Below are 7,330 nucleotides of genomic sequence, written 5' to 3' on the forward strand. Positions count from 1 at the left end.
GCTGCCAGTCAGGAGATGCCCCACCACTAGGTCACACTCTAATGTTTTAGAGGAGGTGAAACCAGATTTTAATCCTTCATGTGATGAAGAAGATCATGGCTTGCTGTTTGACAGTGATGATGGACATGAGGCACCAGCATTTGTCCTACAAAAAGGTAGGAAGAGTAGGGTAAAGAAAAGGAAACCTAGGATATGGTACAATGAAAATCTTGAGCAACCACATCAGCAGTTATGTATGTACATGTGCTTCAAAAATCAGCAGCAATTCAGAGAAGCATTGTTGAGCCTACACATTACACAGTGCAGAAATTTCAGGTACCACAGAAACTCGGACAAAAGGATCATTGCCTGCTGCAAACAAGAGCACTGCCAATTCTTCATAGTTGCTGCAGTTATCAAAGGGGAAAAGACATTTGCTATCAAAAAGATGAGGCTGCAGCACACTTGCCCAAGTAGTACAGAGTCATCCAGGGTTAGTGCAAAGTGGCTTGCTAAAACATATGAGTCACTGTTTAGGTCTGACCCAACAACTAGCATAGCTACTATGATTGACAACTGCCAGGAGAAGTATGGTGTTGAAGTGCCCAGGCACATGGCCTATAGGGCCAAAAACCTTGCTGTGGAAGCTGTATTATGAGAGCACAAGAAGCAGTATCCCAGGCTGAGGGACTATACCCAAACCATCATGGATACAAACCCTGGAAGTAGAGTTATTGTTGCAACAATAACTCCAAAAGCTACAACAAAAATACCACACCCAGGACCAAGGTTTCATGCTATGGTCTTCTGCATAAATGGAGCCAGGGAGGGATTTCTCAATGCATGCAGGCCATTCATTGGTTAGTTACATGTTTCCTTGCTTTAATTAGAATGTTTCTCAATGTTCATGCCACATTTGCTTGTAGATGATAACTTTATACATGTTTGTTGTTTGCATCTAAATGTAGGTGTTGATGGGTGCTTTATCAAGCTGAATACTGGTGCTCAAATCCTAGCAGCCACTGGCAGAGATGGCAATAACAACATATTTCCACTTGCATTTGCTATAGTTGGACAAGAGGACACAGCAAACTGGTGTTGGTTTCTACACCAACTGAAGATATGTCTAAGAGGAGAAGTTGGTAAATTTGGCCCTTACACTATCATGTCTGATAGACAGAAGGTATGCATCTCCTTGTTTATTTATGCATATAAGTTATGTTGTAGATAGTAGCTTCATCATGTCCTTGTTTATCTTTATGCATATAAGTTATGTTGCATATAAGTTTCTGCACACACTCAGTAGCTTAGTGCTATATCATGTGAACAGGGGCTACTAAATGCAGTAAATCAAGTATTTCCAAACTGCCATCAAAGATTTTGCCTTAGACACCTATATGCAAATTTCCAAAATGCTGGCTTTAGGGGGGGGGAAGATCTAAAGAAATGCATGGATAATGCCAGCTATGCTTATAACCAGCACAAGTTTAACATTGCAATGAATGATCTCAAAAATGAGAGTGAGGAAGCTTGGAAGTGGCTGAGTGGAATACCCAAACAACATTGGGCTAGGCATGCTTTTGACACCAACTGCAAGACAGACTTGGTTGTTAACAACCTGTCAGAGGTGTTCAACAAGTACATCTTAGATTTCAGGAAAAAACCTATCAGGACTATGGTTGATGGTATTAAGGACAAACAGATGGTGAGGTGGCATAAGAATAGAGAGAGAGGAAAGGCAGCTATGTGGGAGATCACACCCCATTATGCTGAGAAGCTAGAGGTGGAAAAGGAAAGGGCCAGGTACTGCAAACCCATTCAAGCAGGTGTAAATCTATGGCAAGTGACCAGTGGGTAGCAAACACATCCAGTCAACTTGAACATGCATACATGTGGTTGTAGAAAGTGGGACCTGTCTGGTATACCATGCAACCATGTTGTATCTGCCATTAACAAGGCAAAAAGGTTTCCAGAGGACTATGTTTCTATATTCTTCAAAAAACCTTTTTACATAGCATCCTATGAGCCTATGATATATCCTGTCCCTGGTGAACATGACTGGACAAAGACAGCTAGCCCAGACATAGATCCACCTGATTTTCATGTGAAGAGAGGAAGGAAAAAAGAGAAGAGAATAAAGGGCAGGTTTGAAGTTCCAAGGCCAAAGGACAGTTCTAGAATGGTCACTATAACATGTAGCAATTGTGGACTTCAAGGACACAGGTACACCAACTGCAAGGTTCAACTGAAACCAGAGCTGGCTATGAGGAAACACAAGCATGTGGTAATCCCTTTTTAATTAGTTCTATGGTTTCTTGTACTGTATTTTTAGTAAATACCATGTTTGACTTACTAACATGTTTCTTTTTGTTTGCAAGGCACCTGCAAGATCAAGGAATGCTCATGAAGGTACTCCACCTGCAAGATCACAACCCCCACCTGCATCTGGTGGTAGATCTGCTTCTACAAGGGCATCTGGGGCTAGATCTTCTATGCAAGGGCATCTGGGGCTAGATCAGCTTCTGCAAGAGACCAAAGGCAATTCTTTGCTCCAAGATCTGCCTCTGGAGCTTCAACTTCTGGTGCATCTGATGACCCAATAAATCATTCTGGATGGATGTCCTTTTTTAATGCCAGTAGGGGAGGAAGGAACTGATTGTCATGAGGGTGCATCTGGGTTATGCTACTTGAAACCAGTTTGATGAGTACTAAGTTATGTGAACTAAGTTTGTGTTCATCTTGGTCATGTGCATCACATTTTTAACTATGTTATGTGTGCATCTGGGTTATGTTTGTGAACAATGTTATGAAGTGATGATTACTAAGTTTGTTATGAAGTTATGTGAACTAAGTTTGTTATGATGTGATGAGTACTAGATTTTTTATGATGTGATGATTACTAGGTTTGTTATGAAGTGATGATTACTAAGTTTGTTATGATGTGATGAGTACTAGGTTTGATATGATGTGATGAGTACTAGGTTTGTTATGACGTGATGAGTTAAGTTTCATATGATGTGATGGCTAACCACTATGGTTTAGGGGGTTCTCGACGTCGACGGGGCCTAAATGGCTAACCACTATGGTTTAGGGGGTTCTCGACGTCGACGGAGCCTAAATGGCTAACCACTATGGTTTAGGGGTTTCTTGACGTCGACGGAGCCTAAATGGCTAACCACTATGGTTTAGGGGTTTCTCGACGTCGACGGAGCCTAAATGGCTAACCACTATGGTTTAGGGGTTCTCGACGTCGACGGAGCCTAAATGGCTAACCACTATGGTTTAGGGGGTTCTCGACGTCGACGCAGCCTAAATGGCTAACCACTATGGTTTAGGGGGTTCTCGACGTCGACGGAGCCTAAATGGCTAACCACTATGGTTTAGGGGTTTCTCGACGTCGACGGAGCCTAAATGGCTAACCACTATGGTTTAGGGGTTTCTCAACGTCGACGGAGCCTAAATGGCTAACCACTATGGTTTAGGGGTTTCTCGACGTCGACGGAGCCTAAATGGCTAACCACTATGGTTTAGGGGTTTCTCGACGTCGACGGAGCCTAAATGGCTAACCACTATGGTTTAGGGGTTTCTCGACGTCGACGGAGCCTAAATGGCTAACCACTATGGTTTAGGGGTTTCTCGACGTCGACGGATCCTAAATGGCTAACCACTATGGTTTAGGGGTTTCTCGACGTCGACGGAGCCTAAATGGCTAACCACTATGGTTTAGGGGTTTCTCTACGTCGACCGAGCCTAAATGGCTAACCACTATGGTTTAGGGGTTCTCGACGTCGACGGAGCCTAAATGGCTAACCACTATGGTTTAGGGGTTTCTCGATGTCGACGGAGCCTAAATGGCTAACCACTATGGTTTAGGGGGTTCTCGACGTCGACGGAGCCTAAATGGCTAACCACTATGGTTTAGGGGTTTCTCGACGTCGACAGAGCCTAAATGGCTAACCACTATGGTTTAGGGGGTTCTCGACGTCGACGGAGCCTAAATGGCTAACCACTATGGTTTAGGGGTTTCTCGACGTCGACGGAGCCTAAATGGCTAACCACTATGGTTTAGGGGGTTCTCGACGTCGACGGAGCCTAAATGGCTAACCACTATGGTTTAGGGGTTTCTCGACGTCGACGGAGCCTAAATGGTTAACCACTATGGTTTAGGGGGTTCTCGACGCCGACAGAGCCTAAATGGCTAACCACTATGGTTTAGGGGTTTCTCGACGTCGACGGAGCCTAAATGGCTAACCACTATGGTTTAGGGGGTTCTCGACGTCGACGGAGCCTAAATGGCTAACCACTATGGTTTAGGGGTTTCTCGACGTCGACGGAGCCTAAATGGCTAACCACTATGGTTTAGGGGTTTCTCGACGTCGACGGAGCCTAAATGGCTAACCACTATGGTTTAGGGGTTCTCGATGTCGACGGAGCCTAAATGGCTAACCACTATGGTTTAGGGGGTTCTCGACGTCGACGGAGCCTAAATGGCTAACCACTATGGTTTAGGGGTTTCTCTACGTCGACGGAGCCTAAATGGCTAAGCACTATGGTTTAGGGGGTTCTCGACGTCGACGAAGCCTAAATGGCTAACCACTATGGTTTAGGGGTTTCTCGACGTCGACGGAGCCTAAATGGCTAACCACTATGGTTTAGGGGGTTCTCGACGTCGACGGAGCCTAAATGGCTAACCACTATGGTTTAGGGGTTTCTCGACGTCGACGGAGCCTAAATGGCTAACCACTATGGTTTAGGGGGTTCTCGACGTCGACGGAGCCTAAATGGCTAACCACTATGGTTTAGGGGGTTCTTGACGTTGACGGAGCCTAAATGACAGCCACTATGACAGCAACTATGGCTTAGAGTAACCACTATGACAGCAACTATGACAACAACTTAAATCATGTAACATATCAACCAACTAGACAAGCAACTCAAATCATAAAGGATAGCTTCATGCAACATAATTAATAGATTCTTACACAACATACTAGAGTTCAACTTATGTCACAACTTAAAGCAGCAACATAGTTCCAACTTAGTTCACAACTACACATCCATAGTGCATAACTTAGTTCACAACAACACCATACTTCACAAAAGGTCAGCAAAGCAAGCATTCTTCTTCTTCATGTTGATCTGGATCTTGCTCTTGCTCTTCCTCTACATCTTCATTCTGACAAGATGTCCAGGATGCCCTTCAATTTTTGCTTGTTCTTCTTCTCTGACTTCAACAGTTTAACAATCTAAATCTTTAGCTGATCCCTCCTTGCTGTAAGCTTGTCATGCCCCTTCTTGAGATCACCCATGTGAAGGACCAGCTGGGTGTTCTCCTGGGTGAGCTTTTCCTCAGATTTTTTGAGTTCATCAACCTGGAATTTGAGGTTCCTGATGGATGTACTAAGCACTTCCTTCTCTTTTAGATGATTGAACTTCAGGTTCCTGATGCAAGTGCCTTGAGATTGTGTCAGGTTCATCAGTACTTTATACTTCTCCTGCAGCTTGAAGATCTCTGCATCTTTCTTCTCCATCTCTGTCTTCATGTCAGATACAACTGAATCAGCAACATGCACATTCTGCATCTTAGCCTGCAAATGGCTGAAATCTACCATCCTATCCTCTTGAGCATTGAACAGTTGGTGCACATCTTCAACCAATTTGTCATAGTTGGCCTCTAGATTGTTTTTTTCTTCAGTCAAATGGTGAATAGTGAGTGAACTCTCCAGGTTATCCTTCCTCCTATCACTCTTGCTGTCATGATACATTTCCCATAGCTTCAACAAGGCATTCTGCAAAGTAGGAGGCCACTCTGGGTCAACCCAGAGAACAATACCACAGTTGTCATCTTCCTGCAATATAAACAAACATAGCCACTCCAGGTTATCCTAGGTAATTATTGAAGCAATAAACTTTGAGCAACTGGCTTTAAATAATAACTGAACTTTGAGCATCTAACTTTAAACAATGAAATACAAATCAAATCAACTTTAAGCATCTGCCACTCAATTAAATAATGAACTTTAAGCATCAACTTTAAGCATCTTTGAGAGGTTCAGGATTTAATAATCTAGCCAATTAAAGAATGAACCACTGACACTAAACACTCACTGAATTTTGAGCTTCTGACATTAAACAATCTCTATGACACTAAACACTCACTGAATCTCTATGACACTAAACACTCACTGAATCTCTATGACATTAAACAATGAAATAATTGGCAACTTGTGAACTAAACAATGATCTGCACTGCAAACTAAGTTGTTGACCAATTATAAAATTACTGGCCAAATCAACACATTTTCTAATCCAATGACTAGCATCAGTAGTACTAAATGGCTACAAAATGACCATCACAGCTACCCAATTAAACAACAATACTGATTAAACATTGTGCATCAGCCCATGGCTAGATTAAACAACATGATATCTATGCACTCCACAATTCTATGCACATGGCTAGACTAAACAATACTATTAACAAAGAGATTTGTACAGAATCTTACACTCTTAGGACACACTAAGAACCTCCTGCCCGTGTTAAATGCTTCAAATGCTACACGCCTCTCAGCCGCCACACCATGCTGATGGCAAAGAATGATGGGTGTTGTCTCAATGCCACTGTAGTCTTGGTCTTCAATGCTAGCAGGGATCTAGAGGAGCAAAAGGAAGAGACAATCCCCAAACCAAATCAAATCCCCAAATCAGAGAAACCTAACCCTAACCCTAGCTCTACAACTCACCCGGTAATGCATGGCTTCGTCGTCGGAGAGGTTCATGTATTGAACGTTGGAGTCCTGGCTGCTCTCGTCCTCCATGGCGCGATGGCGAGTCGGTTGAGGTGGCGGCGGCGGCGAATCAGAGAGAGGAGGGAGAGCGAGACTGAGCTCGAGGGAGAGTGAGGACCGACCGACGACCGATCCGACCGAGACCACTTAGACCACCGCACCAGCCTCGTCCTAGTCAGCGCATCGGGCACACGCCGATTGGCCACCGTGTCACCTGAAAGGTGGGCCCAGTCTGTCAGATACATGGTCAATACACACTTATACGTCTGTCAGCCCATTTTGTATCGGTTAGGCCGAATAGTGGTACTGAACTGCGACATGCATGAGCAACGGTACTGACTCGTCACAACGTGCGCAAGTGTGGTACCGACGTGCAATTAACTCGGTGTAGTCGGATGTGTAGCCGCCATGTACGTACAAGTATATGCATCCCCAGGACGTGCATGCACGCGTACTGGATATAAATACTTTTATGTTAAAAGGTGCATGCACGTACCAGAGGTGCTTGGAAGGTCGTGGACCTGTTTATCGCGCGGCCGTAGTGGGGTTCCGAGATGCATCTA

At 44.1% G+C, this 7,330-nt stretch overlaps 2 pseudogenes; one reads left to right on the forward strand and one right to left on the reverse strand.

Moving 5' to 3' along the window:
- Positions 1 to 1,144: 1,144 nt before the first annotated feature.
- Positions 1,145 to 2,582, forward strand: LOC147987154 (uncharacterized; annotated as a pseudogene).
- Positions 2,583 to 5,150: 2,568 nt separating this feature from the next.
- Positions 5,151 to 6,797, reverse strand: LOC147987155 (uncharacterized; annotated as a pseudogene).
- Between the last annotated feature and the right edge of the window lie 533 nt (positions 6,798 to 7,330).

The sequence above is a fragment of the Triticum urartu genome, chromosome 2A (assembly GCF_056163025.1).
Source record: "Triticum urartu cultivar PI428250 chromosome 2A, HENAU_Tu73, whole genome shotgun sequence".
NCBI lineage: Eukaryota > Viridiplantae > Streptophyta > Magnoliopsida > Poales > Poaceae > Triticum > Triticum urartu.